The 14,912-nt window shown below is 39.9% G+C and overlaps 1 long non-coding RNA gene across 1 annotated transcript in view; it reads right to left on the bottom strand.

Moving 5' to 3' along the window:
- LOC307051763 overlaps nt 1-14,912 on the bottom strand; it is a 256,224-nt gene that overhangs the window by 166,583 nt on the left and 74,729 nt on the right. The window contains exon 2 of the long non-coding RNA XR_013810835.1: nt 11,333-11,512. This is a non-coding gene — a long non-coding RNA (uncharacterized lncRNA). The remainder of the gene's footprint in view (nt 1-11,332; nt 11,513-14,912) is intronic.

The raw sequence follows: 14,912 nt of genomic DNA, 5'->3' as shown, positions 1-14,912 counted from the left end.
CTGTCAGCTGACCTCTAATTATCCACAGCTCTGATTTTTTCACATGCTTCAGAAACTATTTAGATAATGGTACTGCCTGGGTGGCACTTAGATTTGAAATCTTTTTAAGTGAACTCCTGGGGGAAGAGATGTAAATTGTAAACTGGGACCATGCCCAATGCTAGAGTAATAACAATAATAATTTAAAATTTTATTTTGTAGTGCCAATTACTGAGTACCTATTATGTACCAGCCATTATGCTAAGAGATATATAAATATGATCCTATTTATCTTACACAACAGTCCTATGTAATAGGAGCCATTATTTCTCTACCTAATAGACAAAGAAAGCGAATATTAGAAAGGTTAACTAGCTCGCCGAAGGCCACACCTAGAAAGGAAAACTAAGAAATGGAGCTTAGTTCAAATCAAGGTCTAACTTCAACACTATTCCTTTTAATCAAATAACTATATCATCTCCACATGTTAAGTGAATAGTCTCCTAAAAGCCACTTTTAGTTTTTGGTATGTTTAGATTATGTATATGTATATGTATATATGTACAGACATTTGTGTGTAAGATATAAACTGTGTGGGTGTATATATATATATATATATATATATATGGCATATTCAAATAATCTGTGTATTGTGTTTCAGTTGCTTTGGTTGTATATCAAGTTACCCTAAAAATTAGTGGCTTAAAACAGTAGTCACGTTTATTTTGCTCATGAATCTGCAATTTGGGCAAAACCTAGTGGGGATAGTTTGTCTTTACTGCACTCAACATCACCTAGGGTGGCTTGAAGGCAGGAAGCTGGAATCATCTCAAGACTCATTCACTCACATTTCTGGCAGTAATCTGTGGACTGAGTCCTTAAGTATGGCTGTTAGAAGAAACAACTATACCTGGCTTCTCCATGTGGCCTGGGGTTTCTACAACATGACTGCTGAGTTCTAGGGGCAAACAGCCCAAGAGAGACAGAGACAGGTGCATCATATCTTATAGCCCAGCTTCAGAAGTCTTACAGAGGCTCTTCTGCTCTGTTCTGTTCACTGAGAGACTCCCAAAGGCCTTGCCAGATTGATTCAGGAGGAGGAGAAATAGACTCCCTCTCTTGATGGAGAATGGCAAGGTTCTGGAAGAGCATGTGGGCCCGGAAATATTTGTTTGGCCATTTTTAATGCAACCTTCCTCAATGTGTAACTCATATATAAGAATATATATTAATATGAGTTACATACTCATATAACTCACATATATGAATATATATGTGAATATATAGACGTGTGTGTGTGTGTAATGATGACTTCCTGACATCATGAAAATCTTTCATCTAGCTATGATGGGGAATGCAGAATCTAATAAGGAAGGTAATTTAGCAGAGGCCATTCAGAATCCAGCTACCCTTAACTGCCGTTCTTAATGACTGCTTTTCCTCCTACGCAGTTTCTTCTGGCCAACAGGGTCATGGTCCTCGTATTTCAGATGGTATTTGCTTTTGTGTGTGTTTCACCTGCATTATGTGCACAGCATGCCAGCTAGTTCTGGAAAATAAGATTACAAAGATGTGGAGCAAAAGGGGAGAATAGACAAGGGCTCAGACTGTGGAGTTAGATCTTGCTTGGAAACTTGGCTTCACCTCTTACTGTCTAAATAACCTTGGAAAATTTATTCAACTTCTTTGAGTCTTCATTTTCTTATCCACAAAATGGAAATATTGTTGCATTCCTCATAGGGTTGTTGAAACAGCTTTCATAGGTATTTCATGAAATAGCTTCTATAAAGAGCTCGGGCAATACTCACCGTGTAGATGTTATGTAGAAAACTGCATCAAAGTTTTAAAAAGAATGAAATGCAAGTGCTGGTTTTATGGTTTATAAGATCATGATTTACCCCTGTTCACCTCCCTGGCTTCATCTTGTACCATACAACACTAAGTCTACTTACAATCAAGATTCTCTACACTCTATGGCCTTCTTCCCATGTTTTTGGAAATTGTCCGGCTTCAAGACTGTTGTATTTGTTCTCTCTCTTCCTGGAAGATCCTTTCTTCAAAGCACTGCACAATTACTTCCTTCCCATCACTCAGATAATTTAACTCAGCTCCTTGGGGAGGCCTTTTCATGATCAACCTCTTATTCCAAAGACCTTTGTTCCTCCTAATTCTTTATCATGTTATCATATTTATAATCTAATAATTTTTTCGACTCATAATTATTTTTACTATAGATTCATTTACTTTTTAATTATGTGGTTCCCCCCACAAAATTGTGAGCTGCATTAGACTGATCTTCTGTCTTACTCTGGGCCAGAAGAATAGTAGGCCCTCACTATGTATCTGATTGATGGATGAATGGATAAATATGTATGTGTGTTTCTGTGTGTCTCATAAGGGGAAAGTAAAAAAAATTAAAAGATTTAAAACAAACAGCATATGAAATTGTATTTCCATGTTAGAAATGAGACTGACATTTACCTGCTGTCCCTCGTTGGAGGGATGCAACAGGACGGGAAGTGGGTGACTGCTCTTTGTTAGCTCTAGGGCTCACATCAGAGACAAATTTACCCCATGCTGCAGTGAAATCATAAGTCACCTTTATTTTTTCCTTGATGCTCTTCATTCTTTCCCTCAGGCCTTGTAAATGTGTGACCTAGAGATTATCTCTCTTCCTTTCACTTCTGGTCTTTGGGTTTAACTCCAGGTATCTGGCTGCATGCCTCTCAATCAAGAGAATTTGCCTTCCTTGTCCAGGAAACAATATTTCAAGAGTCTCAAAAAACAAATGCATTGCACATGCAAATCATTCCTCCAAAAACAAAACAATTCTAAAAATTACCCAAGCTTGCACAAAAATAAATGCTAAATTCACTAGGCTGACTATTTTTACTTTTCTGGCCTTTTCACTGGAGCTATTTGGCAACTGAAAATTCATCAGTGTATAAATGAATTTTTGTGCTTGTTGTAAGAAGCTTCTAATCAGCACATACAGTGAAGTGTGGAGAGTTTTCTATAGAACAGTCTCTGGCTGAAGTTTAAAACCAAGGTCTGTCCTCTGAAATACGTGGACAGCTGCTATGCACTTAAAAAAATAAAAGGAAAGGAAATAAGTTGTTAACTTGGGACTCTGGAGTGGAACTTGACTGTATCTCTACAACAGATGTTTCGGGTCTGGGACATTTTGCATGGAGTCATTAGAGACTTCATATCCAAAGGCTCCTGGGGAGCTAACTGTTTTGTTTAATTAATAGATCTCTTTGCAACTCTAGAAGCAGAGGATCCAGGGGACAAATATAAGGTGTACAGTATGGCTTTTCCACCTGAAAAGCTCTTACGGCTGCCCTAGGCGGCCTTGGACTGGTCACCAGGCCTCCCGAGGTCTCAATTCCCTATCCTTAATTGAAGAGGATATGAATCCTTCCTTGTTTCCCAAGGCTGTGTCAGAGGCCCTAATGAATTATACAAAAGTTGTTTGCTTCTGACAACCCTATTTTTAAAAATCTATATTGCCTTCTTTTTCTTTATAATCATGATAAATATAGGCTACAATAATTTGGGGGATTAGAGCTACATAATATGATATTCTCATATTAGTTTAATGGCACTAAACAGTTTATATCTTTATCATTTATGTTCAATCATTCAACAACAAATTTCGTATTAAGCAATTTCATAACAGTTTCAAAACATAATTGAGAACTCTGCTCTCACCGGCCGCGCTCTTTTCTTCATAAGCCTGGACACATGCAGAACTGAGGGAGTGAACATGAACCACTCAATAGGGTGCTTTGTATATCAGCTAAAAAGGCACGTTTCTTCCTGTTCCGCTGATTTACAAAATGATCGATGATGAGCAACATCACTAAGCTCCGTGCCTAGCTTGGCAAAGTACCACTTCTCAGCCATTAAGAGGATATTGTTTTAATATTGACAGGGAAATCAAAATGTTTCACTGAGTGGTGGCTGCATGTTTTCTTCCTGCTGGAATATGATTTCTTAGTGTCCTTGGGAGGAGAGCAACACTGCCCTCTCCACACCTCCATCCCACTGGAAAATATTTCCACTCTCTTTGCTTCCTCAAAGGAAGAGACTTCCTATTCACTTAGTTTAGTTCCCTTGTGACCTGAAGCCACTGTACCTGTAGAAGGCAGATGGCTTCAACCCTCAATCTTGAGCTTGAATTGCAATACAAACCAAATTAGATAAAATAAATCAATAATACCCTTGCAGGCCAAATTCACTTAAGTAACATTTACAGTACAATTGCGCATTTTGTCCGTCTACTTTAATCCATTAACACTCTACATCTGGCACCTGAATAAATATGTTACCCCAGCTGAATATAAATGAACAAGGATCCCATCATTACTGGCACTGAGTGAAAGGTTAGTAAATTTTCATTTCTTTAAAAAAATGATTTTGAAATGAAGCAAGAAGCTGGTATATCATGAAGCCCTAAGATTTTGTTTGAGTGCCTACTGCAATACCCTCAAACCTCATTGATGGCTTAGAAGCTTATATTGCAGTTTATAGACACTGCATTCATACCCCTTACATTATGAGCCCCCAAATGTAATATACAGCCTAGTACATTTGTATTTGGATTCTAACTTAGAAAGCACACCTTAGATAAGGAACGAAAGACACACATGCTGAACTGCGGCGTGGAAAACTTCACAGTGGGTTTACAGAATTAATAGGACACCTAAAGATGACTGTAGCTAAAATAGACACATCTGAAAGACCTTGGTCAAGTCCAATTTGTTCCAATTCACATAAACTACAAGTGAGTTAATCCCTCCAATTCCCAAACTACCAATGGAATGTATCAATAGTCTGTCACACTGCAGATAAGACCTTCATTCAGTCATTGGTTTGAACTTGGGAAGAGCTGTCAAACAATTTCAGTCAATATCAAAGCCATAGTAGCATCAAAACTTGCTCTCTACTGGAAAGGTGTGACATTGGAAACCCAGTTCCAGGGGTTCAGGAAATAGAATAAAAAGCAGTCAAGAGGGGGCTTCCCTGGTGGCGCAGTGGTTGGGAGTCTGCCTGCCGATGCGGGGGACGCGGGTTCGTGCCCCGGTCTGGGAGGATCCCACATGCCACGGAGCGGCTGGGCCCGTGAGCCATGGCCGCTGGGCCTGTGCGTCCGGAGCCTGTGCTCTGCAACGGGAGAGGCCACAACAGTGAGAGGCCCGCGTACCGCAAAAAAAAAAAAAAGTTGTGAATCACTATATTGTACACCTATAACATATAATATTGTATAGTAACTATACTTCAATAAAAAACAAACAAACAAACAAAAATAACTGCCAATCGGATTACAGACTGTCGTAGGGCAAAGGAGAAAGCACAGAGGCCATTAAAAAAAAAAAAAAAAGCAGTCAAGGTATATGCTTAAGCAGATATATTTAAGTCCATTGCAGCAAAAGGAGTGACAAGACTGTTAGTGATGTAATTCCCACTGGGTGTACCTTTCAGGGTGCAAGCCTACCTAAGGTATTTAGCCTTCTCCCCCCATCACACATTGCCAAGGCAGACTACTCTCAGGCATGTTTTATATCATAGCACAGAGGCCAAGGAAAAGTTTCAGTGTTAGGAAGCTGAGGTTCAAATATCGGCTACTTATATTCTGAGTGACCATGGGACAGTCATTAAACCTTATTTGTCAAATGGGAATTTTAAAAAGATCTAATTCTTAAAGGCTTATAGTAAGAATCAAATGAGGGAGAAAGGGATGGAGACAAAAAGGAAGGGGAGAGAATGAATGACAATTTAAGTAGGAGGCAGGTCTGTCTGCCTTTGCTCTCAATGCAGGTAGGCAAAGAGTGGGAGGGAGATGGGCTGTGGGACACTGGAATCTCTTGTTTCCTTCGGTGGTCATGATGACCAGCGAACATGATCCAAGTATTTTATCTGGTGCCCATCAAAAGCAAGTGATCTGTTCCATCATTAGGAGAAAAACTGACTGTGTTTTACTTGAGACAATAGTATGTTGGTCTCAAGCATAAAACCTTCCTAAGAGATTTTTGGCAGTTAATTGATTACACCTAATTTTCATTATAGGTCATGACTTTAAAACGTTACCCAGAATAACACAGAACCCTGCTTTCTAGGCCAGACCAAGTACTAAATAGAGTGCGCCACTGACGTTCATGGATCAGAGCATACAAACTGCCACACGTGAGGATTAAAGTTATTTAGGGACTCCTAAATGGGTATATGAGAGCCTTGGGAAATGACTCTTCTATTTAACCGAGCTCTAAAGTTCTCTGATACTTGAAATTGAGTCATTGATTCAGTAGAGAAAGCCCATATTTCAGAGATAACTCATAGTACTTATCTAGCAAATTGTGTGGATAAACAGGGAAAAAATTAGCTGCAAAGAGAGGAGAGAAAACATTTGTGCTACAGCCTAAACCACATGAAAAACAATTTACAAAATGAACATTTTAATAGACAAAGCAGAATGATTTTACTGGTTAAAAAGTGCTGCAAAATGTTGGCAACAGTAGTTTTCATTCAAATAGTCAAACCTAATAGTTTGTGAATATAACAACATAATTGAGCCTTCATTGTGGAGCTTTAAGAAAAGCAAGGAATATAACATGAGTTTTTATGACATTAAAAACAAATAATTTGTGTAGAGTTATTATGTTTGAAGAAACACACACCCACCAACCCATTAGATTTCATTAGAGACAGACACAGACTGCTAAATGTTTAGTTCTATTTTGTTTCTGCTTTGAACTTCACAAAAGATGAAAATCATTTCTTTGGAGCATTTCCTACTCTGTTTCCTTAGAAGTAAGCTTTCAAAGTATGGGCTAAAATAAAGCTGCACTTAAAGTACTCATGGCACTCATAATTACTAGTAGCTGTTAATTCTATTAATCAACTCTCAGTGGCATCTACCGTACTGTCACGACCCTCCACAATCAAAAGCAATGACCAACAAACACTTGGAAAAGTTGAAAGTCATGGACATAAGTGCAAATTTATACTGTTAATGAAGATATCTGGAAACAAGTCAGGGAACAAAAGAAGAGATTCATATTAACCTGGATGAGAATCAACAGGAACAGACAACAAAGAAAAATAAACAAATTTAAGTGACTTTCTAGAACTTTAAAATGATTCCATGCTTCCACCTTTTCTGAGTCCTATTACACACGTAACATTGAAGTGAGAAAAAGTTAAGCACAGAGGCAAGTTATGGATCATACACTCTAGTGTAATCAAACTCCAGCAGCTACGGCAAGAACAAAAAGGCAACTCTAATTAACTACCTTACTGAATTCCCCAAATCTATGACCCACAAGATAGTCATATTAATTTGGTCATGCCCAGAGCCTGAGGGAAATCAGTCAGGGAATAAAGGATACCTGACAGAGATAAAATGAAATGCAAGGTAGTCTTGCTTGTGAAATAAGCACAGAATCATTTGACCATAACGACCAACTTACCCTGGTTTGCCAGGGACTTACCTGGTGTTAGCTCTGAGAGTCCTGCATCCTAGTAAACCTCGAAGTCCCAAGCAAACTGGGATAGTTGATCACCCTCCCTTTTAATCTGAGCTTCTCATGACAGCTGACTTACTCACCTGAACTTAGTTTTGATTTAAAGATACAGAGAGCAGTGATTCTCAGATTTACTCTGCATAAGGATCACCTGGAAATCGGTTAATGCACAGCGTCCTGGGTCCCATCCCTCAGATTCTGATTTGTTAAACTGAAGTGGCGCCAATGAATTTGCATTTCTACCAAGCTCACAACTGATAGGGCTGCTGGTTCAAGTGCCATATTTTGAGTAACACTGGTTCAAACTACATATACCCCTTTCATTTCCCAATTTTCCTTCCTGTGTCCTTGAGTTTACTTTTCAAGAGTACTTATGCATGAACAGATTGTATGGGTCTTTCAGAAGGAGAAATACCTCATCTTGGCAGAAATGATGCCAGTATAACTGATGGAAAACTTATCTAATAAATTGGGTATTTATATGTCATTAAAAGATGTGATGATTTTATTTATATGAATTTCATAAATTATTCCCTTTGTAAAATAAAGTCGTACTAGAATGCTAATTCACTTTTGGGAATTCATAGAAATAATAGGAAAACAGAGATAAGCCTTGGCCATAGCCAATGTGAATATGTTGCTGTAAAACTAGTATAATCACAAACTATTTGAAGAAGGTCAGCAAGGATTTGTAAGGGAAACCTCAACTAAATTATATTGGCAGGTCGATGATTCTCCAACACCAACTGGGTGTCTAAGAATTAAACTGTCCAGAGCTAGTGCACACCAAAACAGGTAAGGGCTCAGTCCCACAAGACTATCCCCTCTTCAGACGCCAGTCAGAAGTCCCAGGGGCAACCTACACTTTTTTTTTTTTTTTTTTTGCGGTATGCGGGCCTCTCACTGTTGTGGCCTCTCCCGTTGCGGAGCACAGGTTCCAGACGCACAGGCCCAGCAGCCACGGCTCACGGGCCTAGCCGCTCCACGGCATGTGGGATCTTCCCAGACCGAGGCACAAACCCGTGTCCCCTGCATCGGCAGGCGGACTCTCAACCACTGCGCCACCAGGGAAGCCCCCAACCTACACTTCTGACCAACCGTCTGGGGGTTCCCATGACCTTTTCCTTAGGTTCTGAAATTGCCAGAATGAGCCACAGACCCAGGAAAACATTGCACTCACATTTACTGGTTTATAAAGGATATAAATCAGGAGCCGCCAAGTAGAAGAGATGGATAAAACAAGTTATAGGCTGGGGGGCCATGCAGAGCTTTCATGTCCTCTCCAGATATGCTACCCTCCCAGCACCTTGAAGTATTCATCAACCCAGAAGCTCCCCAAACACTGTCATCCAGAGAGTTTTATCCAAGTTTCATTGTGTAGACATGCCTGATTGAATCACTGGCCATTTGTGATTGAGCTTAATCACCAGCCCTTCTCCTGGTTTGGGGAACAAGATGCTGAAAGTTCTAACCTTCTAAGCACTTGTTTGGTTTTTCTGGTGACCAGCACCTACATCCCAAAGCTATCCAGAGCATGCCCAGCCCAGTCATGAATCATGTCATTAGCATACAAAAGAGTAAATTCAAAGCATTTTAGGAGCTGTGTCAGGAACCTGTAACAAAGACCATATATTTATTTTTTATACTATGGCAGAAAATTGTTTTAAATTTATTTCCCCCAAAAGCTAAGATATAAGTCATGAGAGAAAAGGCTATCTTTTGTCAGATATTCAGTTTCAAAAGTCACAGCTGTGTCTTTAACACCCATAAACATGGTTTGAACCAAAGAGCATGAATGCCACGGAAATGTCACAGGGTTATTAGGCTCCATCTACTCTAGGCACTGTGGTAAGGAAGTCAGCAAATACATATTACAGAGACCTTTCAAGAGCCAAAGCTGAGACTAAAAGAAATTCTCAGGATGAATCCATTTAACTAGAATATCATACTTTGTGAGCGTTTCAATTTATTGAACGTTGAATGTGCTCTTTGTTTAAAGATAATCCTTACAAATTCAACACCTGTTTATAAATGCTAACATTCATAAAGAACCTCCAACTTATTCATTTGCCATTTCTCATATAATAAATTAGAAAACCAGTGCCTAAGCCCTCACACTCTCATACTCTGTCCAATCTTCACAGTCTGCATATGAGAATAAACTCCTGTTGTTTCCTTTTAAGCTGAAAATATTCCCCAATCCCTTGTCATAGTTATGATATCTTTATCCCCACTAACATAAATTTCCAAAGTTTTCTCCAAGTTATATGTTACATATTCTTTATTGAGTGTTCCCTATGGTACTGGCCCTGTGCTATGTAATTTACTTTAATTATTACTGTTAATCCTCACCAGGGCCAAGACTTAAGGTGAGGTGAGTCAAGGTCTCACCTTGGGTGCAAAATCTGAAGGGCCATCAAAGACTTAGTAATCAAGATTAATAATAGTTTAATGTAACATTTCTTGAAAATGAATACTAATGAAAGACTCATGACAAAAAATATTAAAATTTTAAATAAAGACTAGATCAGCATTACTGATTTTTCCTTATACCTCAGGCTCTAAAACGGCTCAGCATAGCATTCATACTGATTTCTCGCTACAACCCTACAAGGTACAAAATAGTATTATTCTCATTTTGTGAAAAGAACCACAGAGAAGTTAAGTAACTTGTCCAAGACCACACAGTTGGTTAATGGTAGAGCCAGTGTATCTGACTTCACAGCTCTTCAACTATGCTGTTGCAATGCCTATCAGTATTTACTGAGTGCTTTTAATGTGTGTGATGTTAGGGGCTACAGTGCCCAACTTGAGGTGGACAGTCCATTAGAAGGGCTTGCAGTTCTCATTAAAAGCTGTTAGACTTGTGGTCATATTTTATGACAATGAAAGGAGACAGATTAGAGTCAGCTGAGGGGAGCAATGCATGGGGCAGAGTCCTGGAAGTTTCCAAATGTGGAACTTCTAATTATTCTCTCCCAGTGGAGTCATGGACACATTGACCTCGCCCAGCAAGGACGTGTGGCAATATGCACAAAGCACTGTCAACCAGGGAAGCTCACCAGCCCTCATGTCCAGAGTTTTTATTGGAACTCTATCATGTAGACATGGCTGACAGCCTGTGTGCCTGACCTTTGGTCTCCTGCCCCTCCAGAAGTAGAGCAGATACCACATAGCCCAAAACCTTTATCATTAATCACAATATGAGACTGTCCAGGGGGGCGCAAGGTCCCAAGGTAAACAAAGATACTCTTATCAGGCAGGACATTCCAATGGCCTAGATCTCACCTCCCAGGATCCCAGGGCAAAGGCAGACCTCTCTTTGGAAAACGTTAATTCTTTACTACATCATATGTCAGCACCATGAGCAGGAGAGAAGCAGGGGTATGAATAAGAATACGGACAACTCTTTCTGGAAGGGAAGATATGCCTTAAGTAACATGATTACATGAAATTATATTTAAGGATCAGCTACACTGTCTATATATTTAGGAGAATGAATACATATGGAAAAGAATTCTGAGCTGACAAATGACTTTCCTTCTCAGTTTCAGGACTGCCAATAGGAAAGAGACTACCGAACCTTTGGGTGCAGCCTGATTTCCTTCCTAAATCCACCTCTCTGCTGTGGTGAAAGATGCCTTATTGTAAAAAGAATCAGAACTGAAGTAAAGAGATCAAAGAAGATGCATACACATCCATATATTATTCATAAATCTTTCAGAGACCATAGTTGTTCCATAATCCTTAATATATTTCCTTAGGATGTGTAGAACATTATCCCTATTGTCCCAGCCTAGTAATTAAAAGAGTGTCTAGGGGCTTACCTGGTGGCGCAGTGTTTGAGAGTCCACCTGCCGATGCAGGGGACACAGGTTCGTGCCCCGGTCCAGGAGTATCCCACATGCTGCGGAGCGGCTGGGCCTGTGAGCCATGGCCACTGGGCCTGCGCGTCCAGAGCCTGTGCTCCGCAACGGGAGAGGCCACAACAGTGAGAGGCCCGCGTACTGCAAAAAAAAAAAAAAAAAAAGAGTGTCTAAAAAGCTGGAAGCACACTGCTGGTGGTATGAGATGGTTTTAGATGTTAAAGAAACAGGTTTTATTTTAATAACTATGTTTTATTCAATGTCTATTAGAAAGTTTTATTATAAATATATTGGAAACATGCTAAAGAAAGTATTATAAACTTTTAAGATTGTAAATTTAAAGGAAAATAGCAAGTAACTAAAAAAAATTAACAGAAGAAGCCATACTCAGTATATGACAAAAGGAAGGAAGGAAAAGAAAATAACTGAAGTTTAGAAAATCATGGATTAGTACGATATAGATTTTTTTTTTTTTTTTTTTTTTGCGGTACGTGGGCCTCTCACCGTCGTGGCCTCTCCCGTTGCGGAGCACAGGCTCTGGACGCGCAGCTCAGTGGCCATGGCTCATGGGCCCAGCCGCTCCGCGGCATGTGGGATCTTCCCGGACTGGGGCACGAACCCGTATCCCCTACATCGGCAGGCAGACTCTCAACCACTGTGCCACCAGGGAAGCCCAGTACGATATAAATTTTATCTTAACCTCCCTAAATAAAAAAGCATTTTAATTCTATGGCTGTCAGAAAATCAGTTTCTGAAATGGAAATCTAGCCATGTTCAACTTAGGTTTTTATTTATTTAAAAATTTCTAAATTGAGGAATTTCCAGGGAGAAGGAAAGCAGAATTCTTTCTAACTGAACTCAGAAAATCTGATCATTCTGAAATATTTTTAGTCCTGAATTGACTAGCTGATAAACATATTCTAAGTTTCCCCTCTATGATTGGCTCTCAGATCTAGAAAATCAAAAGGTGAGCTGAGGTAGAGGCAGGTGGGCTGGTGGGAGGGGTATCCATTCCCCAGGGTTCCTCTCCCACCTCAGTGTGACCTTTAGAAAACTGTTCCTCCTCCCTGTACTTTGCTTTCACCATTTGGGAGGGATGGGATGGTGACCTTCTCAGCACATGGTGGGAGGAATGAATTCCTGTCTGCTGGCACCCTGAAACTCCTGAAATGTGAAGAGGAGGAGGTGAAGGAACAGCAGGGTTTCTGGCTGCTTCTGTGATCACACAGAATGAACAGAGCAGGTGGCTAGTTGATGGAATGCAAGGGCCCATTGTGAATATGGAGGAAGGTATGGGCTGTACTTGGAAACCCCACACTCCCATGTTGTAACAGAGCTCAATTAGATTAAAATGAATGAGAGAATGTTAATCTTGGGGGTAAAACCATTTCCTGGATTTTCCTTTTCTGTTTTTGGTTTACTTGTTTGTTTAAAATGTGTTAGGAAAAAAGTATGGTTGAAGACGACTGGCTTTCAAGACACATAAGCAAGAATTGTGGACTAGCACAGTGACTAATTATAGAGGCTTTAGAACTGGACAGATCTGGGTCTCAGCCCACTACTTCCTATGTGACATTGAGGAAATAACCTCTCAGTTTCCTTCGCTGTGAAGTGAGGATAGTAATAGTAGCAACCTCTTGTTTTATTTGAGAGAATTAAATGAAATAATGCAGTGAAGCATACTATTCCTGACACAATTCTGTCTCGGTTATTATTATTATTATTATTATTATTATTAGTTTAATTTAACCTCTCAAGTTGCATCTCCTCAACTGTAAAATAACAATAACTACTTTGTGCCTACTTCATTATGTTCATGTGAGAATCAAAACAGATAATGGAGGTGAAGTATCTGTAACCTCATGTCACGTGGGAGCCTCTCTGTCCCTTGGAGATTTAAGGAAAATTGGCTTAAATATTTTAAATTAAAAAATTTTTGTGTTCCCATTGTTTACTCAGACACAGACAGAAACACACACACACACACACACACACACACACACACACACACACACACACACACACTCTCACACTCCTAAGAGCTTCTGAAAATTTCCCATCTTACTTTCTCACTGTCCCCTTATCTCCAGGCCTGAGTTTTCATGGGCATCTGCTGACACTCCCACATCAAATCTGGACACAAGGCTCTTAGTCTCCTAAGAGGCGCCATCACATTGAGCACGCATACATTTAGTAACTTTACAGAAGATCATAAAATCTACTCTTATTGTTGTGCTCCCCTAGCTCCTGTTCTGCCACACTCCCCAGTGTCAGCATTCCCAAAGCCTGTCCGACCATATGCCAGCCCCCACTGTCACACAGAGCTGGCTGGGGAAGGTAGTCTAATGCCTTTACTGTGACTGCTTTTCTAATGGTACTCTCCCTCCCCCGTCCACCCAGATGTCTTCCTTTGTAAACTAAAAAGCACCAAGTAATTTCAAAGTCTCAGGATATGCAAACTATAAGAAAATTGGAATTTTAATTCCAAGTCAATTCAGGATATATTTATTGATGCTCTTTCTAGGCCATAGACTATGCTGGTTTCTAAGAATGCAACAATGACTAAAGCATATTTCCTGCTTCCAGAGGGCTGGCAGCCAGGTGCAGAAAGAGCCAGGGAAACAGATGGTTTCAGACCACCTTCATCAATGAACAGGAGGGTTTATGAGGGGCAATGAAACAACAATGGGTGGAGCCCCCACTTCTGGAGAAGGTGAAAAAGGCATAGCAGGATAATAAGATCTGTATGGAGAAGACAAGATAACCCAAGGGGGGAAAAAAGATAAAAGGAAGCTCATTGCAGAAAAAGCCGTTGCAAACAGACAAAAAATTTAGAAGCAAAGGTATGTTAGGGTAACAGAAAATTAGTCATTGTGGTTAGAGTCCATTCTAGGCACTGAGCTTGGACCTCTCTTCCAACATGTAAATATTTCTAAAAACAAACAAAATTGAAAGGGCCTATTTAGGTACTATTTAGATGGAAATAATGATCAAATCTAGCTCAGAATTACTAACTGAAGTTAAAGCAAGTCCCAAAATTTGAGGCTTGAGGACACGGGGAGGGGGAAGGGTAAGCTGGGATGAAGTGAGAGAGTGGCATGGATGTATACACACTACCAAATGTAAAATAGATAGCTAGTGGGAAGCAGCCACATAGCACAGGGAGATCAGCTTGGTGCTTTGTGACCACCTAGAGGGGTGGGATAGGGAGGGTGGGAGGGAGATGCAAGAGGGAGGGGATATGGGGATATATGTACACATATAGCTGATTCACTTTGTTATACAGCAGAAACTAACACACCACTGTAAAGCAACTATACTCCAATAAAGATGTTAAAGAAAAAATTTGAGGCTTATTCTCACAATATCTTGTAATAGATTGGACCAATAATCATATGATCTTTATGAACTATTGATATCTGCAGAGGTGACATATAAAACATTTGCTACCGAAAAAGTATGAATTTTTCATACTCTGTTCAGGAACCACAATATATAGGGCTTTCTAAGGCATATGTAGATGCAGCCCTGGATGCTAAAA

The sequence above is a fragment of the Hyperoodon ampullatus genome, assembly GCF_949752795.1.
Source record: "Hyperoodon ampullatus genome assembly, chromosome: 4".
NCBI classification, from domain to species: Eukaryota; Metazoa; Chordata; class Mammalia; order Artiodactyla; family Ziphiidae; genus Hyperoodon; species Hyperoodon ampullatus.
Note: the sequence above shows the minus strand (reverse complement) of the source record. Positions and strands in the feature narration are given on the sequence as shown.